The sequence below is a fragment of the Budorcas taxicolor genome, chromosome Y (assembly GCF_023091745.1).
Source record: "Budorcas taxicolor isolate Tak-1 chromosome Y, Takin1.1, whole genome shotgun sequence".
NCBI lineage: Eukaryota > Metazoa > Chordata > Mammalia > Artiodactyla > Bovidae > Budorcas > Budorcas taxicolor.
In genome coordinates this window covers 4,286,200-4,306,493 of record NC_068936.1, presented here as the reverse complement: position 1 = coordinate 4,306,493, position 20,294 = coordinate 4,286,200, and the positions used below count along the sequence as shown (strand labels likewise).

General features: G+C 44.0%; 1 pseudogene; it reads right to left on the bottom strand.

Moving 5' to 3' along the window:
* Positions 1-136: 136 nt before the first annotated feature.
* Positions 137-14,304, bottom strand: LOC128070926 (testis-specific Y-encoded protein 1-like; annotated as a pseudogene).
* Positions 14,305-20,294: the final 5,990 nt, after the last annotated feature.

The window sequence follows — 20,294 nt, the reverse complement described above, 5'->3', positions numbered from 1 at the left end:
TATCACCCAAATTCAGGATCCCCAGCCAGCTGAATAAGAGCTTGAGCATCCCCATTTGGGAAATGACAGTCTCCCAGCTATTACATGGCTGTCCCTTTAGGGCTCATCTCCAACCCCCTCATCACATGTGTTTCTGTCAGTTAGCTCTAAGAGAAGAACCTTCCTCCCTGGGGTAGTACTTCAGGAGATCGTCCCACATGTCTTCACCAGTGATCTGCTGGCAACATGAGAAAGGTCAGTCAGGGCCTGACCAGGACCCAAACCCTCCAGTGAGCAGACAAGAACTCCAAAATCAATTGTGAATTGTGGGCAGGCCCAAAGCAACACCATCTCAGCAATCCTGTTTGATTCTGGGCACTTGTGGCCTGGCAACCAGTTGAGAAAGTTAAGGCTCCTCGTATCCAGCCTGCGCGTGGGTGCTCCCCATTCAAATTCCCAGAAACAGTGGACAGGAGTGGAATGATATGCCCTATACCCTGCAGAAAGACAGGGTAGACTGGGGAGGATCCCACAGGTGGATCATCCATCCTCTTGTATACCCACAGTCACCACCCTAGGAACCACATTTTACCAGTGATGTTAAGGTAATACTCCTTAACATTAACTATGTTCAAGAGATAGGGGTTGTCCTGAAAGGAAAAGATCAGCTTGCAATGGGACTGTGGATGCTTCTGCACATGCACCTGCCAGCATAGGGAAGAGGGAAAACGTACAAGGGTCTAGCGGCCTCAGCATGCCACCCAGGCAGGCATTACCAGCTTTTAAGTTGCCTCAAAAGTGTTACAGAACAGGACCATAAATAATATGATCCCCATCTCCCCCACCAGGTCCCCTAACCACCCAACTTCAGTCTCCCTCACTGACATTTTTGATTATGTAACTAAGAAAGTCTTCATCTTGGTCGCTGATCATGATGGACTCTAGATGACGGTTCATAATCTGCTTTAGGTCAGGGAGCCATTCAGGCCAAATGACTGGCCAAGAAGAGCCAGGAGCATCAGCTCTAGTCTGGGGTGGAAGCCGGAAACTGGAACAGATGTCTGCAAGGATGCTGGGCACTGCCACTTGCCTGGCCAACACTGATGTCCTCAGGCCCTGCCATACCATCACATGCAAGCATACCACTGTGTTCCTTGTGATGATGTGCATCTGGGGTGGTCTGCATTCCCCAAGCAGGGGCTGTTTTAGACTGCTACTGTCCTCCTTCAGAACTATGAGCTGGGTAGTAACATGTCACTGCTTAAGTGGTCAGGAATTGCAGTCCTTGTGAAAAACCCTGTCTGGAGCAAGGGACTGGTGTGTGTGTGTGTGTGTGTGTGTGTGTCTGTGTGTGTGTGTGTGTGTGTGTGTGTGTGTGTTTGATTCCCATGGCTCAGCTATTTCCTTGGTTCATCCACATTTACAACAATAACTATATGTGGAGGCTGCTCTGGTGTACTGTCTCTGGTCATTTCTGACCTAGAGGCCTTGGGTGCTGTTCCTCCTCAGATGCAGGCCTGAAAGAGAGATCCAAAGTCATGGCTGTGACAATTATAGGTGTGGCTCTGCCCAGACTCTTCTCGGCTGTGCCTTTAGAGCCTGCCAATTGCACAGGACCACACTTCCTTCAGTGGCCTCTGGCACCCTTCATGTGCCCTGGCCCCCATGTCTCCTCCTCCTCCTGCCCATCCTCCTCCTCCTGAGCAGCAGAAGCTAAGGAGCAACAGAAAGGATACAGCTTTTGCACAGAAGCCAGGGATGACCTACATGATGGATCTTCTCCAAGCCAGTTAACGCTTCCTCTTCTCATGGTTCTTGCACATGAAACATACCTAGGCCCTGTGGTTTTTCTTATGCTCAGACCTCAGTTCCACCTGCAGGGTGCCCAGTGCCTGTAGCACATCTAGCATTGTCTGCTCACTCAGGCCTCTGGGCCTTTCCTGGCCCTGCTCCTCCACCCTCTTCTCCTCCAACTCCTGGGAGGACTCCTGTTCCTGCTCCTAATCCACCACAACCTACAACTATTTCATGATGTCCTCCACCAGCAGCTGGAACTCCTGCCCAATCCCTGCCACTTTACTATCCACTAGGACCCCGCCATCATTCACTCCCTCCACCCTGAATGGCCTCTTCGCCTTGCATGCCAACTCATACTGCAATGTCCCAGCTTCACACAGCATCACAGCATCAGGACACATGGCCCCTGTCCGCTGAAAACCCGGGCTCACAACTAAGATGGCCTGCAGTTCTGGGACACTCCTGCCTTCCTCTGGCCACCTCTAATGCTCTGCTTGGCCCTGACTGTGACCCCGAACTGGGGCAGATGTAAAGGTTGTGAACATAATAGATAGCAAGTGGTGCACAATTGTGGCCCAGCATGTAATAACTCTGTGGGGCCCACTAGTTCTTTGGGGAGGGGAGTGAGGGGGATTGTTGGGAGGTGGGGAGTGGTATGTGGGGGTGGCCTGAGGCTGAAAAAAGTGGTGCCACAGCTTTCAGGAGGTGGTGCCCGGACACTGGGAGATCAACCTAACACACAGGATCCCTATGCTGTGAGCCACACTCAGGCTGCTGGGCCAAATCCAGAACAATGGCAGATAGGGTAGTGGGCAACACCCTTGTAAATGTGCCCTTAGACCAGTGAGCATCTTCTGTGGTTCCCTGGGCTCCAGAGCCCCCACGTGTCCAGACTCTGTTCCATGGACGTTGCGGGTTCTGAATCTGGACCTATCCTAGGTACTGTCATTGAATTGGCCTCTGGAAATTCAAACCACATGTTTTTGCTTCACAATCCAAACAGCACACTCCTGTGTTGAATGGTACTGTCAATCCCTGGGAGCTCTCCCTGAGTATCCAAATAATACTTAGGGGTGCAAACTGATTGGATGGTTTCCTCCATGGGACAGAGAGACTACTATTCCGATGGTAGGGGAGTGGGGACAAAGCCGCATGCCATATCTGCATTTTCTAGTTTTCAACAACAACAAAAATGGCAACAACAGCACCAAAAAACAAACCCAAACAAACAAAACACGAGACACACAAAGAAATAGAAGAAATCGTCAAAGCACATATAAGGAAACAAGTAGTAAATACAAAGCATGGTTCAGAAAGCCTAGAAGCTGGACTTAGCAGACACATTATATCAGGTAGTATAGATAAAAAATACAAGAAAAAATGAGTATATATTTTTTTTAATTGTCAAGAATATTTCACTAGAGAATCAAGACATACAGATTGTTTTAAAGAAATCCATTGGAGACGAAAAGAGGAGTGGCTAACTTCAAACTGTCTCTTTAAATCACTAATAGAGCAATCACACTAAAAAATCAACAAGGAAACACAAGACTGAAACTTTATAATGAAAAAGTCTTAGGTATTTACAGAAAACATTACCTGATAGTAGAAGAGAAACAAATATAATTTCACTCAAAAGTTGATGAAGCACAAGTGATGGGTTTGACACAGAAATCAAAAGGATTTCTGTCTCACAAGTCATATTCCAAACATTGAGATCATAGTGGGCAACAATCAAGTAGTTCTCTAAGTATTCATTTCAGATTTACAACTTACATTTTAAAAGACCTAGTGTATGTCTTACCTTTCTCTTATAAGCCAAAAACAAACAAACAAACCAAAAACAAACAAACAAACAAAACAAACAAACAAAAAAACTTTGGAGATTGAGGCTTTGCCTTATTTAATTTCATCATATACAGTAGCAGATTCTCAAACTTGGATCTGAGACCTTTAAATTTAGAAATCATAACTGTGAACCCAATATAAACTTACTAATTGTTTTCTTTTGATGAGTAAGAATACTAATGAAAATCACTGTCATATGCTATTGTTCTTATTTCAGCAAAGGTCATTTTTCCAAAAATATTTATAAGGCAAAACTTGAGGGAGTCCACTGGTGGTCCAGTGATTAGGACTCAGGGTATTAGGACTCAGCAGTATTCTGGGCTCAATCCCTGACTGGGGATCTAAGATTCCACAAGCTGCAGTGCCACCAAAAATTAAAGAAATAACAAAAAAGAAAGGAAAATGAGCAACCTAGCTCTGTAAAGTATATATCATAAAATAGAAAGATACCTTCTCATTTTACTACAGAACACTGAAAACGTCAGCTTGCAGCATAATCCCTGAAAACCTAGCACAGAGCCTTGAATACACCTGGTCTTTAAAGGAGGACAGAACGATGAGCTGTAGTATTTATCCAAAATTATAAGAGAATATGTATTGCATATTATATGTAAAATCAGAAAAGAAACAACCAGTCTTCCCACACAACACATATACTCTCAGTCAGCCAGAATCCTGTCATCTTAAACATAAGTGGATTGTAACAAATTTTGATGCCAGAATGATGAGAATCACAGGTCACATGCATTTTATTGCACCACTGAAATATTGATATTAATGATTCCTAAATTCAAAAACATTATAAATTTAAGTGTAATTGTTACCTGATAGACTAGAAGACCAACGAATATAATATCTGCAGTATTTATCCAAATCTATAAAAGAAAACTCACAGTATGTTATATTTAAAATGCAAACAAACAATAATGTTTCACATTAAGCCATACTTAAAGAGATACCAAAAATACAATTCACTCAGTGTGTCAAAAGTATCTGCTAAGAATTAGGGGAAAACTACAGATCAGTGTGTGTGTGTGTGTCTTGTGTAAATGTGCAGGTATGTGTGTATGGTGTGTGTGTATGCTCATGCCTATGAGACAATGACTAGTTACAGATAGTTACATTATATTAAGCAAAAATTAAAGTTAGGCAGTTCAGTTTGTGTCTAACAGTATATTAAAATATACAATAATTTTACATCAACTAGTCTTTTAAACTTACAAAAGCATAGTTCTTTGTCATGGAAGTTACTTTTATTCACGAACTGTTCTTGGAATTTTTAGTTATTTAAAAAAAAATGAAAAGAAGTCATCTACACAAATATAGCCATCTAGTTATCAACTACATCAATTCAGGTCCCATTTCACTATCTGGAAAAGAATGACTTAAGAACAAAATTGATTTTTAATCCAAAAAATTAGGGTCGAAGTAACTTTTTAAACAATATGATAAAAAAATGTGCCAAAATTACTAAATACAATGGTCCATCTTTTTCCAATTTCAAATGCTCCTTACAACCCTTACAGCTGTTCTCACAAATAGTAATCTTACCCAGGACAATACACTATATTTAATTAGCAATTAGACTACTTTTGTCTTAAAAGTAATTTTTTGGTTTTTTTTTTTTTTTCTATCTTTCCAGGCTTAATGTTTTTGTTAAGTGTCTAGGCCATTTGTTTCATACACAGAATTTGTTTCCTCAATTGCAAACACATCTGGCATAAGTCCAGCCTAGGTGTCACAAATCATTCTTTCTAAATATCAATCCTATTATGAAAGTTATCAAGGATTTTCTAATTATATGCATTTATGCTGCTAAGTCACTTTGGTCGTGTCTGACTCTGTGCCACCATATAGATGGCAGCCCACCAGTCTCCCCGTCCCTGGGATTCTCAAGGCAAGAACATTGGAGTGGGTTGCCATTTCCTTCTCCAATGCAGGAAAGTGAAAAGTGAAAGAGAAGTCGATCAGTCATGGCCAACTCTTCACGACCCCATGGACCACAGCCTACTAGGCTCCTCCACCCATGGGATTTTCCAGGCAAGAGTACTGGAGTGCAGTGCCATTTATATTGCCATATAAATCATTATTTTTGAAGTATTCAGGAATTCACAAAAGTCAATCACTCGGAAATAAAGGCTAATTTTATAAAGGTAAGTTTTTTATTAAAGTAAAATGTACCTCTTTGCTAACATCTGCTGGATCATGGAAAAAGCATGAAAGTTCCAGAAAAACATCTATTTCTGCTTTATTGACTATGCCAAAGCCATTGACTGTGTGGATCACAATAAACTTTGGGAAATTCTGAAAGAGATGGGAATACCAGACCACCTAACCTGCCTCTTGAGAAATCTGTATGCAGGTCAGGAAGAAACAGTTAGAACTGGACATGGAAAAACAGCCTAGTTCCAAATAGGAAAAGGAGTACGTCAAGGCTGTATATTGTCACCCTGCTTATTTAATTTCTATGCAGAGTACATCATGAGAAACGCTGCACTGGAAGAAACACAAGCTGGAATCAAGATTGACAGGAGAAATATTCATAACCTCAGATATGCAGATGACACCACCCTTATGGCAGAAAGTGAAAAGGAGCTAAAAAGCCTCTTGATGAAAATGAAAGAGGAGAGTGGAAAAAGTTGACTTAAAGCTCAACATTTAGAAAATGAAGATCATGGCATCTGGTCCCATCACTTCATGGGAAATAGATGGGGAAACAGTAGAAAGTGTCAGACTTTACTTTTTTGGGCTCCAAAAAAACTGCAGATGGTGACTGCAGCCATGAAATTAAAAGACGCTTAGTCTTTGGAAGATAAGTTATGACCAACCTAGATAGTATATTCAAAAGCAGAGACATTACTTTGCCGACTAAGGTCCGTCTAGTCAAGGCTATGTTTTTTCCAGTGGTCATGTATGGATGTGAGAGTTGGACTGTGAAGAAGGCTGAGCACCGAAGAATTGATGCATTTGAACTGTGGTGTTGGAAAAGAAACTTGAGAGTCCCTTAGACTGCAAGGAGATCCAACCAGCCCATTCTGAAGGAGATTAACCCTGGGATTTCTTTGGAAGGAATGATGCTAAAGCTGAAGCTCCAGTACTTTGGCCACCCCATGCAAAGAGTTGACTCATTGGAAAAGACTCTGATGCTGGGAAAGATTGGGGCAGGAGGAGAAGGGGACGACCCAGGATGAGATGGCTGGATGGAATTACGGACTCTATGGACATAAGTCTGAGTGAACTCCGGGAGATGGTGATGGACAGGGACGCCTGGCGTGCTGCGATTCATGGGGTCGCAAAAAGTGGAACACGACTGAGTGACTGAACTGACTGACTGAATGACTGACACCTTCACACTGACCTTTTGTTTCAAGCTTCCTCAGATATGACATATTCTTGTCACCCCATCAAAACACATTGCTTCCAATTGTGCATTTCCCAACATTTTGGTTACTTGAGCATATTCTTTAGAAGGGGCAAAAAAGAAAAAAAATAAAAACAAAACTAAGATACTGTTCAATTTTTCTTAAAATGTAATGTTTTTCATTAGGTTGGTAACTTTTAGTACTACCTTTAGACCAAACCATGAGTTAAAAAAATAAAATAAAATGGTCAAGTATTATAACAAATGAGAACAGTCTCAATGTGATATGTAATAATTTTCTACATAGAAATGAGAGGACTTTTAATCTCTCAAACAATGTCTGTATTCTTTTCCAGCTACATTTATGTACTTAACCCCTTATTTTTAGACGAAGTAAAAATCAACAAAAGTGAAGTTGTTAATCCAAAATTACAAATGCTATTTCCATGAAAATCTATCTGCTACTGGGAATATTTAAGTTATCCATTAATTTGAGAAAAACAATTTAGTCTTAAATCTTCATGACTGCATACTCTACCTTTGGACATCAAAGCAGCTCATTTCAAACTGCACCTTAAATATGCTGACTTAGCAACTTCTCACTCTGAGTATTCCTTAAATTGTGTCTCTCCTTTCCCTCATTAACTCTACTGATAACAAATAGTATGTTGATCATTAACAAACCTTTGCTTGAGAACACGTTGATGCTTATTCTAATATTCTTAAAATCATATTTCAAGATAAAGCATCAAATGTTTAAGAACAATTATATGTAAGAATAGTCGAGGCCACCTGATTCTACTGTCACATGAAAACTTTGACATAAGCACTAGCCAGTACAGTACGATGTCTTCTTGACTTAAATGACAAAAGCAGGCATCAGAATAAAGAGAAAGAAACAGGTAGTTAATATAAAACTTGTACATTATTAAATTTTTTACTAACGACTTACATCAAATTGAAGCCACTGCAGCCATGATTAAAAGGTGTCTGCTCCTTGATCATTAAGGTACAACCTAAATCAAATTCCTGATGATTATACAGTGGAAGTGAGAAAAGATTTAAAAGACTAGATCTGATAGAGTGCATGATGAACTATGGACGCAGATTTGTGACATTGTAGAAGAGACAGGAATGAAGACCATTCCAAGAAAAAGAATGTAAAAAAGCAAGATGGCTGTTTGAGGAGGGCTTACAAAACTGTGAAAAGAAGGGCTTTAAAATGCAAAGGAAAAAAAGAAAGGTACCAATTAGAAAGGAGAGTTCCAAAGAATATCAAGGAGAGAAAAGAAAGCCTTCCTCAGAAATCAGTGCAAAGAAATAGAGGAAAACAATAGAATGGAAAAGACTAGCATTCTCTTCAAGGAAATTAGAGATACCAAGGGAACATTTCATGCTAATATATGCACAATAAAGAATATAAATGGTATGGATTTAAGAGAAACAGAGGATATTAAGAAGAGGTGACAAGAATACACAGAAGAATTGTACAAAAAAGATCTTCATGACCCAGATAATCACAATAGAATGTTGACTCATCTAGAGCCAGACATCCTGGAATGTAATGGGCCTTAGGAAGCATCACTATGATCAAAGCTAGTGGAGGTGATGGAATTCCCATTAAGGTATGTCAAATCCTAAATAATGATGCTATGAAAGTGCTGCACTCAAAATGCCAGCAAATTTGGAAAACTCAGCAGTGGCCAGGGCCTGGGAAGTGTCAGTTTTCATTCCAACCCCAAAGAAAAGCAATGCCAAAGAATGCTCAAATACCACACAACTGCACTCATCTCACACACTAGCAAAATATTCCTTAAAATTCTCCAAACTATGCTTCAGTAATACAAGTGTGACCTTCCAGATGTTCTGTTCAAGCTGGTTTTCAAAAAGGCACAGAAATCAGAGATCAAGTTGACAACATCTGTAGGACCATTGAAAAAGCAAGCAAGTTCCAGAAAAAAAAAAATATATATATATACACAGATATATATATATGACTATGACTATATATATATATATGACTATATATATGTATATATACATATATGACTATGACAAAGCCTTTGACTGTGTAGATCAAAACAAACTGGAAAATTCTGTAAGAGATGGGATTACCAGACCACTTGACCTGCCTCTTGAGAAATCTGTATGCAGGTCTGGAAACAACAGTTAGAACTGGACATAGAGAACAGCCTGGTTCCAAATAGGAAAAGGAGTATGTCAAGTCTGTCTATTGTCACCCTGCTTATTTAACTTCTATGCAATGTATATCATGAGAAACCCTGGGCTGGATGAAGCACAGGTTGGAATCAAGATTGCTGGGAGAAATGTCAATAACCTCAGATATGCAGACAACACCACCCTTATGGCAGAAAGTGAAGAACTAAAGTTCCACTTGATGAAATTGAAAGAGGAGAGTGAAACAGTTGGCTTAAAGCTCAACATTCAGAAAACTAAGATCATGGCATCTGGTCGCAACGTTTCATGGCAAATAGATGGAGAAACATTGGAAACAGAGGCTACTCATACTCTCTGTATGTCACCCAGATATGTAAAATCCTAGTTCTTATACACCATTTGGAAACATCCCTTATTCCTCCAATCAAACCTGGGTATCGGGAACAGCTTAGCCAATCCATGAATCAGGCACTCCTGTTAAAATCCGGGCTAATGTCTGGGCCAGCTGCAGTCTTTACTTGGTTTCTTATCATGGCAGAAACTTGAGGCTGGTTCATAATCTGTTTTAGGTCAAGGAGCCATTCTGGGCACATGCCAGGCAAAGAAGAGCCAGGAGCATCAGCCCTAGTCTGGGGTGTGAGCAGGAAAATGGAACAAGCATCTGCAAGATGCTGGTCACTGCCGCTGGCCCAGCCACCACTGATATCCTCAGGCCCTGCCATACTTTCAGACATGCTCACGGCTGTGGGTTCCTTGTGGGGTTGTGCATCTGATGTGGTCTGCATTTCCAAGCAGGGGCTGTTTCTTACCCCTACTTTTCTCCTCCAGAACTGTGTGTGGTGGGCAGTGGCATGTCACTGCTTACATGGTCAGACTGGCAGTCCTTGTTAGAAACTGTGGCTGCAACCCAAGGGGTTGGTGTGTGTGTGTATGTGTACATCTGTGTGTGTGTGTGTGTGTGTGTGTGTGTGTGACTCCCATGTCTCAGCTATATCCTGGGATAATCCATATTTACAACAATAACTGTCTGCTGAGGCTGCTCTGGTGTACTATCTATGGTCGTTCCTGACTTAGAGGACTTGGATGCTGCTCCTCCTTAGATGCAGGCTTGAAAGAGACACTCAAAGACATAGCTGTGACACTTACACCTGTGTCCATGACCAGATCCTATTTGGCTCTGCCATTGGAGACGCAATTGCCCAGGACCACACTTCCTTCAGGGGCTTCTAGGTGCCCTTCTTGTGCCCTCGCCCCCACCCATCCTGCATCTCCTGCTCTTTTCCATTCTCCTCCTCTTCCACCTGAGCAGAAAACCCCAAGGTTCAGCACAAAGGATACAGCTTTGCTCCAGAAGCCAGGGATGCCTTGAATGATGGCACTATTCCGAGCCAAGTGACACTTCCTGCACTGATGGTTCTCGCACATGAACCGAATGTAGGCCCTGCAGTTTTTTTCTTTCTCAGAACTCAGTTCCACCTGCAGGGCGGCCAGGGCCTGAAGGGCATCTAGCGCCTGGCATTCACCTGGGCTTCTGGGGATTTCTTGGCCCTGCTCCTCCACCGTCTTCTCCTACAGCTCCTGGGAGGACTGCTGTTTCTGCTCCTCATCCGCCACAACCTCTACCTCCTCCATGATGTCTTCCGCCAGCAGCTGGAAATTCTGCCCGATTCCCACCACGTCTCCGTCCACAAGGGCCTAGCTGTCCTTCACTGCCTCCACCATGAAGAGTGGGGCTCCTTAGCCTGGCGTGACACCTGGTGGCTGCAAGCTCAGAGATTCTGCTCCAGCGAGACTGCCAGAATCCTCCCTCAGGTGCAGATGCACACCTTTTCTGGTCTGGCCCCACAGCTAGGGCAAGACCCCAGAGGGAGGAAAGAATTCATGTCAGGACTTTCAGCAACAGCCATGGGGTATGTTTGGCAGGATCACTGTTGCCTAGACCATGGACCCTGAAAACCAGCAGGCTCTGAACTGACCCCAGGGTCTTCCCTGTCTCCCAGTTTCTTGAGTTCCCTCGGCGCAAAAAGTAGCATACTGTCTTTCTTTCCTGTTCCCTCTCTCATAGGCACACCCTGACAGAGGGGCATACATATACACCCATATCTGCATTTTCCTTTTCTTTCTGCAGTGCCAGGGGAGCTGGAAGTGCCTGGTGCATGCCACACTCACATCCTGTCTCTCCTAGCATACCTGTGGTTTTGTATGGAGAGCCTACTTTGGCATATCTTGTGTTTTGTGTTGCATTGTGCCAGTGTGTGCAACCCTTGGGGAGAGAGCATGCTGGCTGATGGGCTGATCCTGGCAGCACTGTCCAGGACCTTCCCAGGTCTCCTTCTTACATGTGTGGAACAAGTCTCCAGTGAAGCAGGCACTCTGTGCCTCTTTCTCCTTCAGGTCTCCGCTCTTCTCTGCATGACCTTAGCCTCCTCAGCATTCCAGGTCCTGCCGCAGCCATGTCCAACATTCCCACAGGCCAGCCCATGTCCCTACAGACTGAGGACTCCACAGGCACTGATTTCAAGGTCCTACATCACTTGATTTTCCCTGTGTGAATCCTGACCATGACCCCCTCTTCCCAGTCAAAACACACAACACAGTAGGAATTGTGAACATGTTTTGTATTTGGTCTAACTGCAAATTTGTGGAGCCACGGTCTCTAGTTATCACTGACCATCCTCTCCCCATTCCACCCTGGACAGGATCACTGAGGAGGCTCAGCGACCTACCACCCTCAGACTGGGGATGCATACCTTATTTCCTGGTTGCTTGGCACCTGCTCTCCTATTGCCTTCATCTCTGCATATGCCCTGGGCTGAACACACCCACATAAACACAGGTGACACAAGCACACATTATGTATACAAGAGCATCTACCGCAAAACCAGAATCTGTCTGTCTTACTATTTTTTGCCTTTCACCAACTCTCCTGACATACAGGGGGCTATCAACAACCACCTTTCTCTGGAGTAAATCAGCTTAGGGCTTTGGCTAATAAGTCTCCTGCACATGAGAGGAATATTTCAAATCAAACCCCCACTGTTAGCATTCTAGCTTGCTTGACAGGTTTATCCAGACTCTTGCAGCTATGCATATGATTGTTCACAGCCTCCCAACTGTGAGAAGCATGGGAAGCCTGAAACATAGAGCCTTTCCAAGAATTAAAAGTTATTAGAGTAGTGCTGGCATAGGATTTCATTATTGGGCCAAAGCTTGTTGCTAAGTTCCCATATCTCTTATCCATCGGACACCTGAGAGTGCATTCGTTAACATAGTTGTAATGTAAGAAGAAGTGTAGCCTTGAAATTAACCACATCAGACCTTTGAGCTAATTGGTTCTTTCTTTCTTGTAACTCACTGCACCTTTCCTCCGTGAGAAATGTAACTTGTTTAATACTTTCTGAGGCTGACATAGATTAGAAATATAAAGAAAACACATTTCAAGGGAAAATAAGTTTTCTGGTTGAAGAGCCTTTATCTAAAGAGGGTCATAAAATGTTCACAGGCCTCCAAGGCCAGAAGATAATGTACACAGTATTGTTTATCGGAAAGGTATGCAGAAAAAAAAATCGTGGTTTTGATAAAGACAAAACAGATGTAATGTTTGGGCTGACTCTGTATGACTTTGCATCTTTCATTTCCCTCTACGTACAACTGAAGGTATAAAAGTCCCTTTGAAAGTAAAATAATGGGCCTTGCTCACTGAAGAAGCTTGGTCACCCCGTATTTTTATTTTTTTCTCTTTCTTTCTTTCTCTCTCCCTCTCCCTCCCTCTCTTTTTCAGGCTGATCCCTTGGAACACAGAAGCTCCCTCTTGCCTGGCCAAGGAATAACAGCCTCTTTCTCCCCTCTATTTTCTTATCTACAACATTCTTTCCTTATCTCTCTCTAAATCATTCGCCGTTTCTCCTGAGGGTTTGCCTGGATCCTGCCTGTGCTGGACCCCAGCAATCGTGGGATGAATAGCGGCATACATGTGTCTCTTTCAGTTTTGCTTTCCTTGGGGTGTATGCTTGGGTGATTGCTGGTCATAGGACAGTTCCATTTCCAGGTTTTGAAGAAATCATATGGTTTATTGTGGCTATACCAGTTTTCATTCCTAGCAACAGTGTAAGTTGGTTACCTTTTCACTCCCTCTCCAGGGTTTCTTGCTTGAGACTTTGGGTGATGGTCCTTGGGACAAGTGTGAGATGACATCTCATTGCGGTATTGACTCTCATCACTCTGATAATGAGTGATGTTGAGCATGTGTCCTGTGTTCGTTAGCCATCAGTATATGTTCTCTAGAGAAATGTCTATTTAGTTCTTTTGCCCACTTTTTGGTCAGGTTGTTTATTTTTCTGGTATTGAGTTGCATGAGCTGCTTGTATATGTGGGAGATTAACTCTTGGGCAGGTGTTTGCTTTGTTGTAATTTGTTCCAGTTCTGAAGGCTGTCTTTTCACCTTGCTTATAGTTTCCTTCACTGTGCAGAAGCTTAGAAATTCAAATTGGTCACTGTTGTTTCCTTCTGTGTTTATTTCCATTACTCTGGGAGGTGGGTCACTGAGGAGAAGATCTTGCTGTGATTTCTGTCCAAGAGTGTTCTGCCTTTGTTTTTCTCTAAGAACATTATAGTTTCTAGTCTTCCACTTAGGTCTTTAATCCATTTTGCATTTGTTTGTGTGTGTGCCATTAGCAAACATTTCATTCTTTAAATGTGGTTGACCTGTTTTCCCAGACCTGCTTGTTCAAGAGGTTGTCTTTGCTCTGTTGCATATTGATGCCTCCTCTGTCAAAGACAAGGAGGCCGTGGGTGTGTGGCTTTGTCTCTGGACTCCCTATTTTGTTCCATGGATCTGTATATCTGTCTTTGGCCCAGGAGCTTATAATCTTGATGATTAGCTTTGTAGTATAGTCTGAAGTCAGGAAGTCTGATTCCTCCGTTTCCATTGTTTCTGAAGAGTGATTTCCCCATTGGAGGTCTTTTGTGTTTCCACACAGATTGTGAAATTATTTGTTCTAGTTCAGTGAAAAACACCATTGGTGTTTTGATAGGGATTTCACAGTTGAATATGAGAATATCAATGTGAATGAACGTACTGATAGATTGCCTTGAGTTGCACACTCATGGTCACGATATTGATTCTTCTGATCCAAGAACATGGTACACGTCTTCTATTTGTGTGATTTTTGATTTCTTTCACCATGGTTTTATGGTTTTCTGTACCAGGTCCTTGCTTTCTTCAAGTGAACATATTCCTAAATATTTGATTCTCTTCCCTGGATGGTGAATGACATACTTTCCTTAAGTTCTCTTTCTTGCTTTTCATTGCTAGTGTATCAGAATGAAAGGGATTCAAGGGATTCCTGAGTATTAATTTTGTATCCTGCAGCTATACTCTATTCATTGACTAGCTCAAGTAATTTTCTGCTGACATCCTTATTGTTCGCTGTGTAGATGGTCATGTCATCTTCTAACAGTATTTTTTTTCTTTCAATCTGTATTCCTTTTATTTCCTTTTTCCCTGTTTGCAATGTCTAGGACTAACTTAAAAACTAAAGCCAATGTGTTTTTCACCTCAGAAAAGCTTACTGATGAAAATACGAAGCACTGAGAAATCTCAATTCTACCAGATTCCGGCAATAAAATCATGAAGATCTTCAGGGGTTAGGGGTAAAATTTTAGGTGGTGGGGAAGCAGAATCTGTTAAGTATTTAGAAATCTATATCATCATCAAATTAGTCTGGAATACTTGTAGTCTTTCCTTTGTTTCAGAGGCTTCTAGAGCCCTAAGAGTAATGCAGGGCTTCCTAACTGAAACCAAGAAACTCAACAAGAGCTCATCAAACTCTAACAGTGCACATTAGAAAAATTGTGTTACTGTGCTGTTAAAAGTTGTGAGCTTTTAGCTGTGGTTGCAGTGTGAGAGTCCTAGGTGACACTACTAGAAACAGGATGAATTAAGTATCTTTGTCAGAATCTTCTTTCCATGTGTCAAGCCATCCCCCAGCCTCCTGTTATTCAATGAGTTTAAGAATGCCTGTGCCTTACACTCCCACCCCTTACCCTGGGAAAGCCTATCATTGAAAGGGCGTCCTGTCCGGTGTCCCAGGGCACCTGTGTGCTGACCTTGGGATCTTCTGTGAATTTACACATCCACCAATCGGCGTCTCTCCACAGCCACACATGCTGCGCTGGAAGCTGCTTCAGGCTGCCTTCGGAAAATACGGAAGTGCTCAGGGAGGAGGTGGACAGGGAGCTCCAAGGGCAGGACATGGTGCCTACTGACGCCATCTCCAACAGTGCTGGACATGGTGCCTTCAGCTCCTGAAACACCTGTGTTCCCTGTACACGTTTGGGTCTCTGTATCAAGCCTGTAATTGTATACACGTGTATGCTTGTGTTGCCTGTGTTTGTGTGTGTGTGTGTGTGTGTGTGTGTGTGTGTGTGTGTCTGGTCCAGGGAAAAAGCAGAGATGAAGGCAACAAGAGAGGAGATGCCAAGCAACCAGAAGAGGAGACACAAGGCATCACAAGTCTGAGGGTGGTTGCTCACTGTATCTCCGCACTGACCCTGTCCAGGATGGGAATGAGGAAAGGATGGCCAGTAGTAACACAGGAACTTGGCTCCAGACATCTGCAATTAGAGGAAATACAGAAACACGCTCACCATTTCTACCGTGTTGTAGTATGTGTTTGGACCAGGAAGAGCGGGTGCATGGTCTCTGGATTCACCCAGGGCAAATCAAGTGGTGTGGGGATTTAAAACCACCGCCTGTGGAGCCCACAGTCTGTGCGGACATGAGCCGGCATGCGGAAATGGTGGATGCGGATACAGAGGACCTGGGATGGTTGAGGAGGCTAAGGTCTTGCTGAGAAGGAAGAGACCTGAAGGAGAAAGAGACACAGATTGCCTCCTGCACTGGAGACTTGTTCCACACACATAAAAAGGAGACCCGGGAAAGTCCTGGACCAGGGCTGCCCAGGATCAGCCCATCAGCCAGCACGCTCTCTCCATGAGGGTGGCACACACTGGCACGATGCGACAGAAAATGCAAGACATGCTAATAAGGTAGGTTGTCCGTGCAAAACCACAGGCATCCTAAGAGAGACAAGGTGTGAGCGTGGCATGCCTCCAGGCACTTCCAGTCTCCTGGTAGTGCAGAAAGGCGAAGAAAGTGCAGGTGTTGGTGTACGCGTGTGTTCCTCTGCCGGGGTGTGCCTATGAGGGAGGGAACAGGGAGGAAGCAAGGATGGTGGGCTCATTGCATGTCCCAAGGGACCTCAGGAGAGCGGGAGACAGGAAAGCCCCTGGGGGCAGTTCAGGGCCTGCTGGTTTTCAGGGTCTAGGGAAAGTCCTGCCCAAGATACCCCATGGCTCATGCTGGAAGCCCTGACGTAAATTCCTTCTGTCATCTGGGCCTTGCCTGTGGCTTTTGGGGCCTGAGGGGCAAAGGTGTGTGTCTGCACCTGAGAGAGGATTCTAGCAGTCTTGCTGGAGCAGGCTGTCTGGTGTTTTCAGAGGGGATTTGCACCATCGGAAACTCAGAGGGAAGCTGCGTCCTGGCTGACCGTCTTCGATATCCCTGTGCCCAACCGAGGACTGGCTTCCTAGGCACATGGGCTCTGTAGGTAAGCAGGGATGCCTGACTGTAAGGAGTCCTACCTGGGCCTAATGAGACCAACTGAAAGAGAGTATTCACATTTAGCAAATCAGTGAGGGTGGGTGGAATCAAGCCCTCTTGTTGTTTTTGAGACAGAAAAACTGCTATCTGCCCAAGGGAGGCTTGATCTGTGGGCCCAGTAAGGGCAGGTTTCCCAGGTCATCATCTGTTGGGGGATTCCGTGGGTCAGGGTAGTCATAAACACAAGGGACTACGTGTGGAAATGCCACCTTATCTTTATGGCCTCAGGTTGCACGCCTTGTATCAGAAGTGGCCCTTTATCTATGTGCTCCTTCCTCAATACATGGTTATGTATTTATATTTTTAAAAGCTTTATAACTTTTTGTTATCAATATACATATGGAAAAATACATAAGTCAGGAGTGTACAGTTCAATGGATACTCACCAACTAAACACATCCACGTAATTAGCATCCAAATCAAGAAACAGAACATCACTGGCAACCCTGAAAACTCTCTTGTGTCTCTCCCAATCACCGCACTCCAAAGATAACTAGGATATCTGACTTTCAACGCATAGATTAGTTTGGTCTCTTTTGGACCTTTACATGAACGGAATCATACAGTATGCATCCCTGTGTCTAGCTTACATTACTTAACATTATACTTAATGAGACGTATCTATGTTTTCCCTGCAGCAATAGCTTGTTCGCTCTTGGCCTACAGTTCAAGATCTTTCTTAAAGCTACATCTTGGCAAACTCATCTTTAAGAAGTAGATTGGCGATGCCCAGCTGGAGTTCTTATCATGTTCAATTTTCAGTTGACTTTTCATGTTTCAGTGAAGACAGTTTCTGCCTCTTTTTTTGGAACACTATTTCACAAGTCCTGACATAGAAAATGTTCCTGAGAGTCTGAATTTTCCTTCCCAAGGATCCTTTTTATATTATCTAAATACTCTCCCTGGGACCGTTATATTTTTCCAATGATAGAAGACTATTATTGTTCCCTCTTAGTCATCTTTTTGGCAGTAGTGCCTTTCTCCTTGCTTTCGCAGAACAACGTCTAAATGTCTTTCTACCTTCTGCCATCATTTTGAAGTTTAGGGTCCAAACCCATCAGCGAAATTCCAAGGACCATGTCCAGCCAATGGACACACACTGGGCTGTAAACAATCTTCATCTAAGGGAAGAATTTGTTTTTTTACTTTTAATTTTATATTTTTTATTTATTATACTTTACAATATTGTATTGGTTTTGCCAAATATAAACACGAATCCTCACAGCACTGGATCACACACAGGCCCATCACAGTCCCTGGGGGCCCTTGGAGGCTCGGGCATCTCTTTGGCCTTTTCCTGCTAAAGGGAGATAGAACTTGGAAGCACAGGTAGACAGGTGCACATCGAAAGCTACACAGAAAGAGAACAGGGGGCCTCACTCCGAATGTTATGGGCCCTAAGGAGTGGTAGGCTATCAAAAGGGACACGAATTTGACCAGGAATGACCTAGATAGGTGGACATCAAGAAGACAGGTCTCCAAGTCAGCTGAGCCCAGACGTCCTTGTTTTCTGGTCCCCTTAAGGATTGTACAGACAATAGCTCAGAATAGCTTGACTGGTACTGGGAAGCTGTCCAAGGTGATGGGAGAATGCAGAATGCAGGGGCATGTCACTCAGCTGTCCAGGGCGAGCGTTTCCAACCTGCCCAGTTCTCTGCAGATCGGTCCCTGTCATGAGCAAATTCCAAAAATTTGTAGCCTTTGAGGCTAAATCACAGAGTTAGAAGTGCACCCTGACATGATTGATGAGCATGTGAAAGAAAATAACCAGGACAAAGAAACTCGGGTGGTTACCAAAACTCATGTTCCTGGAGAAGAAAGCTTGTACTTCTGCATATCTGCAAGTTTCCTGTCAGGGATATTAGTGTGTACACACACATGTGTGTGCATGTGTGCGCACAAAATTGCCTGACAGTACGCTTGTGAATATGAAGTGTCGGAACAGACCCAGCCAGGTGATGGAAGCTGGATAGCGAAAACATGAAAGCCATAGGGAAAGGTACATACTCCAGCCATGAGAAACACTGGAGCCAGGGTACCAATGCCTGTTATCTCACTGAGTGAGCAGTTTCTAAGTGGAATCACAGTGGTGCACCCAGGAAGCCTGGCAGAAAGGAGAGGCAGGAAGAAATTGACTGGGGGCTACCAGTGAGAGTGCAGAGGATCCAAGACACAGAACAGGCTGCAATGCCAGACACAGAAGCCACAGTGGGTGACCCCACAGCCCCTTGGACATGCAGCTACAAAGGCCTTTCCATCCTTCTCGAACACTGGGAATTCTTTCCCTGACCTTACCATGAGCATGAGCAACACTTGCCATTTATGTGAGGTTTCAGAAATGGACCAGCACAGCAGCATAGGCACTTGCTACCCATATACAGGGGGTCAGTACTATAGGATGGATGGCTTAGATTGTTCCTGTTGCTGCTCCCGGCCCCACAGGATTGGGTAACTGGGAAGGCTGGTACATGTTCTCAGATGGAGAACAGAACCACTTGAAAGGGCCTCGATAGGGTAAATGGGCAGACGGACATGCCCACACCAGTGAGTCACGGAACTTAACAGGGAGTTGTCCTTAGCGACTCACTGGCAGGAATTTGAACAAGGTTCAGGGAGCTTCCTCATGCCAACAGAGAAGGCCGCATTTCTCCCTCTGTGAAAAGTGTGGCCAAGCCACCTCAGGCCTGTGCAGGTTCATGTCTGTCCAGTGAGGGAGGGAGGGTTATCTGACCCCTTCTGCAGTTCAGCAGTGACTGCCCACTGTTGGCTTTCAGGACTGAGAAAGCACTCTCCAAACCTGTGGACTAAAAATATCTGATCTCTCGTTGGTGCAACTCACTCAGGAGGAGAAGGGCTTGCCTTCACTCCAAGGATAAACTTCCCCTATAAGCGCTGGTGTCCATACAGTGGCAAACGGCAACAGCGCCACTTAAAGAGATGGAGACACACAGACACCAGCCCTGATACACACAAGGAAGGATTGCTCCAAACAGTGCTATGCCAAAGCAGAGACACAGAGAGAGCTCTATACCCTAAGGTCCTGATGTCCCTGAACAACGTAGATCAACGGGGCAAACGGTGGGGTTTCTCCCTACTCCCCTAGCATCCGGCCAGCAACAGTCTGTCTGTCCCATGGAGAAAAGTATCCAGCCACTTGGCACCCCTGTGTATCCTCTGGATACTCAGGGAGAGCTCCCAGTTATTGAAGGTCCTGTGGGACACAGGAGTGTGCTGTTTGGATTGTGACTCAGGAATCTGTAGTTGGAATTTCCAGAATCAGATCAATGACAGCACCTGAGGTAGCAGCAGATGCAAAACCTGCTAGCTCTCTGGATCAGAGTCTGGCCACGTAGTGGAGCTGGATCCCAGGAACCACGGAAGATGCCATCCGGTCTAGGGGCGTGTCCATCGTGTGCTGTCCACCACCCTCTCGGCCACTGATCTAGATTTGGGTCAGCTACCTGTGCG